This window comes from Cimex lectularius, unplaced genomic scaffold, assembly GCF_000648675.2.
Source record: "Cimex lectularius strain Harlan isolate CLEC.00 unplaced genomic scaffold, Clec_2.1 scaffold68, whole genome shotgun sequence".
NCBI lineage: Eukaryota > Metazoa > Arthropoda > Insecta > Hemiptera > Cimicidae > Cimex > Cimex lectularius.
This window is the reverse complement of record NW_019392732.1, coordinates 1,254,928-1,267,015: the sequence shown is the minus strand read 5'-3', so window position 1 is coordinate 1,267,015 and position 12,088 is coordinate 1,254,928. Positions and strand designations below refer to the sequence as shown.

Below are 12,088 nucleotides of genomic sequence, written 5' to 3'. Positions count from 1 at the left end.
ACCTGATTATAATTCTTTCAAGATATTATTCTTAAATCGAGGCATACATCATATACATGCCATCAAAAGACCATCCATTAAATTTTTATGCTAGGCTGCGCCAAAATGACTATTGAAAACACTATTTTACCTTTTTTACTATAAAATTTGCATTAAAATATAATTAAATTAAAAATTAAGTATTTTTTCCGACCAAAATCTCAAATGCAATTAGGTAATTTTTTAAATTAAATTGCTTTGCGTTTTGATTTTCGGCGTACTTTGTTTCACGATCAGTACTGTAAGTAATACAACAGGAAAACATCAAGGAAATTGTCCAGTCACAAAGTATTTTTTCTTTTGGAACATTTTGCTGAAAGGATCATTGAAGGTGCGACTATTATTTTCTAAACGTTTTGGTTTCACATTCCAGCTCAGCCTATGTAATTTTAAGTGTGTAAAAATTGTACATTAGATACAATACAGTTCGTGGTCCGATTGACCAATTAACATTTTTCAATTAATTAATATTTATGAAAGGTATTGGTTGAGACAAAAAATTCAGCGTCACGAGCGTGATTCGAACCCACGGCCTTCGGCTAGATGCACCGCTACTCTACCACTTGAGCTATCGTGACCTCGATCCACTCGGACACTAACCTCCCATCTCAACCTCACCTCTCGAATTTTCCCTACTTTTGCCATTTTTCAAATGTGTAATCTATTTGATTCTCGGCGACAAATGAAATGGCCACGTGAGAAAAAATTCAAAAGGTGGGGTTGAGATGGGAGGTTGGTGTCCGAGCGGATCGAGGTCTCGATAGCTCAAGTGGTAGAGTAGCGGCGTATGTAGCCGAAGGTCGTAGGTTCGAATCCAGCTCGTGACGCTGACTTTTTTGTCTCAACCGATACCTTTCATAAATAATAATTAATTGAAAAGTTGTACATTAGGTTAACCTATCGTCCACGACACCCCACGGTAAAGTAACAGGATTTTACAGCTTTATATCCAATACGAGAGGGAGCAGAATGATCCTACTTGGTGGATGCGGTTACAAAATTAAGCCATTCTTTATGATAGGAATTGCATTTTGTGTACTTAACTAATCAGGTTGTAACCATGATAAGTCTTATCAATAATGTATAGTTGATGTTTTTTCCATTGATTTTAAAGTTTTCGAACAGTGTTTTGTGTATCGGATGAAGCCTACTAGTCGGTCCGGTATAATGTAGACCTAAATTTATTCTATCAGTTCTTTCTGTTTCAAATCACCTTTTCCCGCTTCCAATATCAACGTGATCAAATAAGTCCTACCGATCTCCGGCGGCTATTAATGGTCTTCTTCAGTTTCGGCGACGGCTACCGTTTGAACCGCTCTCATAATTGGTAAAATCGTGGGTGTAGGATCGGCCCGAAAGGAAGAGGGGAGGGGCCGGTTGATTGATTTTATTGCTGGAACGGCTAATAGCCGGCCAGAGGCCGACAAAATTGCCACTTAGTATAATCGCCATGTACACACGTAACCACCATTAGGAGTCTATTCAATCCCCTGACACTCGGCCACCCCGCCGCACTCTCCTCGTCCCGAATTTCAATAATCGAATCCGGTTTTCACCGAATTAAACCGGCCGAATAGATGAACGGCTTCTATTGTCGTCCATTGTATTTATAGAGCCCATTCACAACTCGACCCATGCGTTCTAATTTGTCATACTAAATTTAGGCAGCTCGATATTACAGAAGGGAACATCGGACAAGCGGCTCACTGTGCCCATTTTAAAATACAACACGATTAGAAACCGTTTTATTTTAAGTCTTACGTGTTGTCCAAAAAGAAATAAGTTTCGCGTTACTCAGCTGGGTCGAAGCCCAGTGTATGTATTCAAAATAGAAACGCCCATTTATCTTTACTTTTGACGAATGCAAATCAACAGTTCAATTTAAAATTAACGTTTTCTATTTCCGATTATTTTTTCTCGAGTTTCGTAACTCAACTTTACTGAACGTTCTGATCACATGATCGAATCTAAAAAAAATTGTATGCCTGATGATGAGATTTTCCATAAACATATCTCAATATTCAGTCATTTCATGAGGGCTTTTTTTCGTAAACGTGTTTTGATGAATCCCACAGCATAAGCAAAGAAGTTAGACAGAACCCAGGATCATGTAATCTACATAATCTATGAAATATTTCCACAAATATATCTCAATATTCAGTCATTTCATGAGGCTTGTTTTTATAAGCGTGTTTGATGAAAAAACTAGCATGAGAAAGTAAAGAGGTTAAACAGAACCTGGTATCATAGGATCTACTTGAGTTATGAAATATTTCCATAAATCTCAACATTCAGTTATTTCATGAGGGCTTTTTTTCATAAACGTGTTTTCATGAATCCAACAGCATGAGAAGCAAAGAAGTTAAACAGAACCAAGGATCATGTAATAACCTAATCTATGAAATATTTCCATAAACGTGTGTCCATTAGTGACCGTTAGTCGATAATTATTCAGAAATCGTGAGATGCGGTCTGGTGTGATGTAGGTTTCAGAAAAACATTTTCTCTGTCGTGCCAACGTTTCGATCTTTGTTGAGATCATCTTCAGGGCCTGGGATTTACAAACATTGTTTAAATTTAACAAATACATGTAGGATGTGGAAAAAGGGGAATTTATACAATGCAAAATATATTGTTTATATTCAATCAAAGTATTTCTATTTGATATTTCAAAATCCAACATAAAACAGCAATATCTCACTGGCACTCTCAACACGACACGCAAGAATGCATAATTACACACAATGATTGAATATTAAAAAAAAATTGTCATTGTCTGAAACCTACATCACACCAGACCGTATCTCACGATTTCTGAATAATTATTTCCATAAACATATCTCAATATTCAGTCATTTCATGAGGGCTTGTTTTTATAAGCGCGTTTTGATGAATCAAATAGAATGAGAAAGTAAAGAGGTTAAACATAACCTGGTATCGTAGGATCTACCTAATCTATGGAATATTTCCATAATTGTATGTCAATATTTATTCATTTCATAACGGCCTGTTTTTATGCTGTTTGGTGGATCAAATCGCAGAAAACAGGGGAAACAAGGCAATGGATTGTGATTTACAAAAACCATGATCGCGAACCAGCTCCCATCCACAGATACATATTTTTAATAAATTATGACAGAGAATAAAGCAAGGCCATTTTAAAACGATTACGAGCGGAATAATATTTACTATAATCGGAAAGATAAGTGATCATTATCACGCTATACGACATGCCACTTTTTGGCTGAGTCCGCAGATGAACACATGTCAACAATCTTGTTTACATGTGAAAAACATCTATAGTTACTAAAATAATTGGGAGAAAAAAACTGAAACTTGTAATTCAACGCATTATGAAAATAGACATCGTGATTTTTGTGATGATGATTGTAGAAGGATAACAGACCTAATAGGATAAACTTAAATCCGATTTCGCTTTGATAAAAAATAGATTATCAATCAGTTATTTTTTAAACGAACTCGATGCTCCTGAGGAAATAAAGTATACTCGTTTAGCAAAGCTCTCAAAGCTAATCAACGAAATTCCGTCAAAGGGACAGTGTTATTTATTTCGTTTATACAGAAAAAAATTTCCTTATCTGGATTAAAAGGGTTAAAATACTGATTTTTACATTAATTAGCTCACACACACACATACACACACACAAAGAAAGAACTTTGGGCTTTAATCGAAATGTATAAAAGAATTGGAAACTTATTGATTCAAGAGTCGGACATAGAGATATTGAACAGACTGGAATTTAATTTTATATTTTATATTGTGAATTAACATTGGTTCTTTGCTTTTTCTTCTTTTAACAAACAGACATCCTTTTAAACCTGAATTTATAAAACTTCCTATCGTAACCGATTAAGTAAATGAAAATTATTGCGAACTTTCATTCAGGGCTGTTTTCCACTGTATCCGATGGTTTTAAGGAAATAACGTTTGCTCCGACAATTCCCCGGAGAAAAGGTCAAACAAAACAAGACCAATTAGGACGAAATCCAAGGAATTGAAACAGGCGGAAGTTTGAAATAAAAGAGACCTAATAAAATACGCAAAGCGGATCGATACATTTCTGATCGCAGGCCGCCATAATTTCTTTTACGATAACCAAACTTTCCAATTTTTTTTTTGGGGGGGGGGCAAACAAATTATTGACTAAGGACGGATCGAATTCCACAGCTTAACTCAAAAACAGTATGCACTAACGTTTTTATGGAAGAAACCGCAATGTTATTTTATTTGATACATAAAAAAAATATTATTTTACATACTGCAGTACTGATTTCTTTTTGTCATAATTTATTCTTTTTGTGATTCCATAATTTACTTTTTTGAAAAAAAATTTTTTTTTTTGCATAACGACAAATCGAGCGCTAAAACGATAAAAATATACATTTTTATAGACTTAAAAATAATTTGACTTTATTTGTACTACAAACGTTCATCATTTTATTTTTAAATAATAGTTTTTTATTGAAAAAGACATATTTTTCCTATTTTACTATTTACCATCAGGATAAAGAAATTCTTATTTTTGTTTTTTTAATATATTTATATATACTTATTCTCTTCGCTAATAATATATTTTAATAATTTAACCATGGAAGAGCGCCCACGATATTATTGCAACGTTTTATAGACTTATTTTCGGCTCGACTAGATTTATGACATAGCTTCTATGTTCATATTAAACATAGAATGGCGTTGTAGTCTGCAACGGCCACCAAGGCATCTTTCGGATTTGGTGCTTTATTTATTTATTTTAACTTAAGATAATTTGCTCCCGTCAACACCTTTTTTGCCTTTTTTACGACGTACCTCAAGAAAAAACTCATAAAAGATAGACAAGTTAAAACTAATTAGTACGTGAAAAACTGAGCACAAAAACTTTCTGGTGACATTGATAGTAACTTATTCTCTACCCTAATAATTTAATCTTGGATGAGAGCCCACGATATTGAAACGTTTTACGGACTTTATTTCATGTAGGTTGACTTTTTCTTGCCTCGTAAAAAATTTCACGCTTAAACGAACACTTTTATCTAAGCATTAGCAATTTTTAGCATAATTAAAAACTCGTGGTAGAATAGTTTAGTTCTGCCTAAGTAATTTTAAAGATATTGCGTAGTTCATGGAAAAAAAGGTCATAAAGACAATTTTTCGACCCAAAATTCAAATTATTATCAATGTAACGCTACTTGCATTTGTAAAATTTTATAAATCGTAAGTATTTTTTGAACTATTATAAGTGCTCAAATGGGGAGAGATTTTTCCCATGTAGATAAGATTGGTCTCGGTCTCTTTACGTAAAACTATGTATGTGAAATAACATATTTATTTGCATAGACAGAAAATATATATAATTAAAAAAAATTGAATTTGTAAAACGTAAGCCGAAAAAGACATTTATAAATAGACAGAAAAAAAAACAATAGCACAAAAATAATTAATTAAGTTGATTAATGATAAATATTTATTCTTGTCAAAATGTATTCCTTTTACGATTTCAATGCATTTAAGCGGTTAATGTTTTGCGTGGAAAATAAATTTCAAATGACTGACTAAGGAAAAATCGAATGCCAGAAACGTAAAGTTTTTGTGGAATTAACTATTTTTAATAAAAATTCTGTTTTTCTTATTTTATTCATTAGTATTTTCTGAATAAAGATATATCGCGGTACTTATTTTTTGTTGTCGAAATGTATCTTGGAAAATTTGGAGACTTCTTTCTAATTTCCTCTTCTTTATAATCAAAGTATCAACATTTATACTCGGCGTGGATTTGAAAGGTTGCTTTGTGGTCGGTAACAGCGAGAACGAGCGGACCGGAATTTCCTTCGATAGTTTGGAAATAATACATTTGCGAGTGCCACGCTATCTTTCCGTGCCTCGTATTAACCAGCAGTACCGCCGGCCGTATATGTTTACTCGCCCTCATAAAATGCCGGGATTTCTTCAGCATTATATTATATTTTTAAAAGGGGGGGGACTTCAAATCTCGGGCTTTTGTTCTTAATGTCGAGCCGACGTCGAGTTTGTTCCCATTCCGGGCCGGCCATTATTCTTAAGCGACCTCCCTTCCCTCCCCTTTTTTCCCCGCTGCTAAAGAAATTAATGAAGATGTGCGCCTAGTTTCATTTTCATCTGTCATGCTGTCTGTGTGTGCGTGTTACACCCCATAGAAATCCCGTCCGGTCCTTTTTTGAACAAAAGAGATATTTCACTCAGAAGGAGAAACGAGCAAAATGCCTGTACCACTGTTTGGAACTCTTTACAACCACCATCGCCCGATAGTGCATGCCTAGTCGCCTTTTCAATAATTTTTGTTTATTTATTTACCCTCTCTATCTCATTACGCATATTTTTCAATAATTTTTGTTGTTTAGTATTCACACTTTTATAATTTGTATACTTTTATTTGTGGAAAAATTTTAAATTTGTTTTTCAATGTTTGGAACAATTTGTGCCTAAAAAACAGTAGAAGTTCATTTTTCTATTTGCAATTAAAACTCATAATAATATAAATGCAGTAATAAAATGTTATTGTATATACACAGATATCAGACTCTCACATAATTTATGTTTATTTTTCGCATGTTACATTTGACAAATGTTTGGGTTTTTCTCGAAAACTACGAGCTTTATTCTTGTTCCAATCGATCCAGCCGGTCGTATTACATAGAATAAGACAATGATATATATATATATATATATCGACTTCTGTTCTCCCTTTTTTTACTTTCCTTTTGTTATATCAAGAATAAGTTTGAATAGAAAGAATGGAGAGAAATGCTAAGGTGAAAAAAGGGTGAAAAAGGAGGATAAAAATATATTAAAAGATTTTAACCAAATATAAAATATAAACTATCATTTTATTAGTTGCTTTTTTCGTAATTGGAAAAAATAGATATAGGGTTAAAGTGGTGGCACTTAAATGCGCTACAAAATAATAGTTTAATAGGTTTTTCTAACATGTTTTCTAGGTAACAATACATAAAAAATATAAATAATCGAGAAAAAATTGGTTCTAAGCTATCGTTGAGTTTTCCTTAGAATTAACTGTGTATGTTTAACATAATTTTGGCCGTTATGTGACCGAGAGTGACTGTCATGCTTGTACGGGAGTTATTTTATAATTCATTCCTCCTGCGATTTACAGTATGGGTCAGGCCCGATATCGAAACCATCAATTTTAAATTGACCCGTCGTTCACAATCAATCGTGTCAGAGTTTAATTATGTTTTTCCTCTCAACATAAGTGTTTTGAGAGTCAATACATAGGTCAATCAAATCGGTCTTGATTGCACTAGGCTTTACACGATCGTATTTACTTTTCATTATATTTTAACCCTGGCAATACATATAAACTACCCCGACCCAAAGGGGATTTTTATTGTAGGGACAACATTTGAAAATTGGTGGGGCGATTTTGATAAAGGCCGATAAAGGGGAAGGTCACGTTTTTTCAATAACCGGTACCTTTCGCCGTTCATGGAAAGGAGTGAAGGGGTGCTCCACCCTGGACGACCCTACTAATGGCCACTCTTCCAGCAAAAAAAAGTGGTTTGCAGGGGCGACCCTGTGAAAATATGACTCATGTGAGACTAGGTAATGAAACCCGACCACCCCCGCTCCGATGCCTTTTCTTTCCCAGGAAGAATTAAACCAATAATTCAAATCCCCTCGGTTTTTCCTTTGTTCGCTGCGATGAAAAGGATTATACGAGGGGATGAATACATTTTTTTATGTGGGCGAAATGTTTAAAAACGATGATAAACAAAACAAAACAAAATGCAATTTTATGTAAGAGTAATTTATTTTATATTACATCCTGGTTATTTTTATACAAATTTATATCGCATACAAGCAAATAATATTAGTAAAATAATCATACAATAATGACACTTTTAAAAATTCATTTAATTAACTCTGTATTTATATGTTTGTGTAAACTTAATTGTTTCTTTTTCTAGTTAAATTTAACTTTATAATTTATTTGTTATTATTGTTTTACTTTTCTTTGAATATTGTTAGAACTTCCGAAAAACTTTTAAATTAGTTACAATGTAATCAATTTTACCATTATTCCTTTAATGTGTTAAGAGCATCGGCAGCGAAAAAGTAAAACTTTCGAAGAGTCACTAAAACTAACGGTAAAAGAGGGTGGCAGCGTTGCTTTGGGGAGAGGGTTTTGTGCTGATTAAGACGTCTTAAGTCCCTGGTGGGGGGGGGACCTGGTGATGGGAGCCGGTTCCCGGGTGAAAAGTCGGCCCCTCTCCGATATGAAGGCATACATCACCCTCGTCCTATCACATTTTTACCGACGGCGAGATACAGGCCCGTGTGGTATCGTCTGCACGATTTCCTGCAAAGGCCGCCCCTCGGCAAAATTGATAAATTACCGAGATAAGGTGGTCAACCTGAGTTACGGCCTGAATTTTTCAACCCTTCCCCTGCCCACCAGGCCGTTTTGGTCCTGAGATAACAAAAAAACCTCTTAAAATAGCACCGACCAAATTTAGAAAACAAAAACAAAAGAAAGTCGCATAATAACTAATAAAATAGTATTTATGGTCAATGTAGCAACGAACATTTGATCTTGTATTTGATGTATCAACAGCTTTTTAACTCATGATTAATCTAGATCTGAGTAATGTATGTATAAAGAAAGAAATTCAATTGTTAGTGCATGTTTCGACCTGTTTTAAGAGCATCATCAGAGCAAAACAATCTTAAATATATCTACACATTGACATAATTAATTTTTTAAGAGATTGTTTTTATTTCTTTGTATACCAACTCACTGCCAGCATAGTCAAGGATTGTTTCTAGGCCCAGTATTTATTGTCATCTCTACCAGATAGATAGAAAAATGTCCTTGGCAATTTTCGACTGAGTCGGCCTTTAAAGAAATTTGGAACCACCTATTAAAAACTTAATTATTTCGATCATTCATTCATTATTTTATCTAGTGTTTAGGTAGGTTTAATCTACAAATAGCACTTTCTTTAGGTTTATATTCTGAGTAGAAAGCGTATTTCCATTTATAACCCTGTCTCGAAATCCTCTAATAAACCTGCTTCCAGCGCTATTCAGTAGTTTTCTTTCTCACGGGGCCGTTAACGTCGACGGCGTCCGAATAATATGTGTCCGGGTGGAAATAATTTACTAAAGTTGGCCCAGGGAAAAACTTTCAATGGATCTTCAGCCGAGTTACGATCTACTCGGGCGGATTTGCCACACGTCCTTATCGTCCCGAGTACTACCGTCTATCTCCTGGAGATAAAGAGAATGGCCTGAGCTCTTGAAATTTAGAGTTTCTTCGTTTAAAAAAGTACCTTTAGCCCTTAGTGAAGTTAAGGTACTTGATGACAACGAACTTAACGGTAGAACGGTTTTTTTTAATGGTGTAAAAAATTAAACATCGGTCTGCCTATTCTTATTGGGCTAGGAAGCTTACGAATAATAGATTTTTTGTGTGCAAAACGTTTGTTTTTACTAATTTCAAACAGGTATAAAATCATCGAGGTATTTGTCACCTAAGGGGCAATTCGAGGTGGCTGATTCATGTTCAGGGGTTCATTTTGGTTCGATACGATACAAATTAACAAATTAGGAAAAAAAATAGTACTGAACGCAATTCTATCGACCAAACCATTTGACAAAGATGGCACATACCGCTATAACATGCGAATGAGGAGAAAGATTCATCGGACTGAAAGTATGAAATTAAAGACCGATATCAAAAAGTCGTAAAATCATTTAAGGACAAGGAGAACAAATTATGGGACTCATCTCAGAAAAATGCCATCTTGAACTTTAGCAACTCAGACAAGCATGAAATTACGACTTACAAATTGTGCAAAAATAAACATCGAAAGCGTTGATATATGTTGAAATATATGTAACACAAAAACAAAACTCGTAAATACACAATAAAAACGGTCACAAAATACGAATAAACAATCAGACATAATCAGTCGGGACCTATAGATTTATATAGACACAATGAAGAAGTCTGGAAGGCCCAGCGAGAATAGGTAGATAAGATCTATAGCAATAGCAGGTTTATCACTCCGTAGATCAGAGGAGGAAATCTCACAACGCACTTCGATCGTCGTACCGAGTGTTGGTCATTGTTCCCTTTGTGCTGTAAACAAAAATCCTTAAGGCAGGATCATCCAAATCCCATGGTATTCCGTTCCCGAGAATTCATCGTCAACAAGACAAAAGGATCTTTAGCGTCCGCACCTGCCCTTTTCGGCCTTATCGGACGTTTTGATTCTCAAGATGAGAGCTGACGCACCTCCGCATGCGACGGAATAGTTACCGTCGCAGCATTGGTGTATAGGCGCCCCAGCCCCTAAGAGCTGAGACATCCTCGCTCTCAGCTTGTCCACCCCGAATGGTCGGGCCCGCATTTTGTATCGGGTCGTATGCCGCACGCAAAGGGCTAACAGGCCGAAATACATCAGCCTGTACTCCCGCGTACTCCCTAGATAGATCCTGAGTATAGGGGCTCCCCTAGCGTAGAGACTTACGGGAACGCCCCGGCAGCGGTTTAGTTTAAAGTGGAATTGCTAACCACACCCTAGATGAGCACCGCCAACGGTAAAGTCTCTTATCGAGCTCAGCCTACACCTGCCATTCGCATTCGAGGGACGCCATAGTCTCAGCCTAGGTGGTCCGGTCCTTCGCTTCCCCAAGGGTACCACGCCGGTCATACGCACAACAATGCAAAGCATACTCGAGTCAGAGACACCCGTTTCCGCGCTTACTCACGCATTCGAGGGACTATTCAGCATGATCATCGCGTCCTCAACGTTTACACGCTGTCGTCTGGTCGCAACGTCTGCCGTGAGGCCGGGGGTAATTACGCTGGCCATACACAAGCTTGATATGATCTCTCCTAGCCATCGATGGTCGTCTTGAGTTTTTCGTCATCTCCAAAGATGTATCTATACAGTTAAACGCTTTAAACTAACCCCGCATGTTTTCCTAGTTCAGAACCATGTTTTTCTTAAGTTTAAATTTTATTTTAATTTACGACAAGCCTATTTACATTTGTAGAACAATAACAGTTTAATACGGCGAACATTTTATTAGAAACCAACATATTTCTTAGCTGTATACAGGACAAGGTGTCCTTTCCACATGGCCTGAATGATAGGTGAACCAATGACGCTACATATACAAATTTTGTGTGTGTATGATACTTTATGGTATGTAGTTTCGAATCTTTACCTTTTCCGGAGAAAAATTAAGCACGGTATCTTAGGCCCAGTTAAACATCAAAATTTCCAGTTCCCTATACCTCCAGACACTTTTTAAAGGATTTTTTCCGATGAAAACAATGGTGAAATCGAATGTTAATTTGGTCAAAAAAATAGCAAAGTTATGGCAAAAAGCAATTTCGATGAGGATCTGAATATAATAATATAATTTATGCATGTTCACGAAAATCCTAATTCTTCTCTCTCTCTCTCTCTCTCTCTCTCTCTCTCTTCGAAATGTTTGAAGGGTTCTAAGTTTTTTAAAAAGTAAAATTATAGAGGTACGCTGGACTCATAATTTTAAGCGGTATATATCGCTCTCATCTTGGCCAGGGACTTCGGGACTCTGATTATGGCAGGCGTCTAACGTTCCCTGCACAAATGTCGATTTGAGAGGCTGAAGAAAACGTTCACTGATGAATCCAAATTAACCTCTAATGGCATAGTTAACAGTTGGGATTTTCGAACGTGGGCTGAGGAAAATCTGAGAATTTCGTACTCTTGTCATCCTCAGGTGGTACACAGGATCAATGTTTGGTGTGGACTTCTCGGAAATAAATCAATTGGGCGACGAAAATAATATAAATGGTTCTCAGTTCCTAAATTCTTTTGAGGGAGATTAAAAATGATGGGTCAGCATGTAAATGGTCGCATTTGAGATTTTGCAGTTGAACTGGGCCTGATGAGATACCCTGCATTATTGTTCTCCAAAAAAAGGTAAAGTTTGAAACGGCTAAAAAATATTCAGTTTTTTGCGTCATAGGTT

At 35.9% G+C, this 12,088-nt stretch overlaps 1 protein-coding gene across 23 annotated transcripts in view; it reads left to right on the top strand.

Annotated features, from left to right (window-relative positions):
• LOC106661379 (RNA-binding protein Musashi homolog Rbp6) overlaps positions 1-12,088 on the top strand; it is an 892,072-nt gene that overhangs the window by 413,231 nt on the left and 466,753 nt on the right. The window lies entirely within an intron of this gene.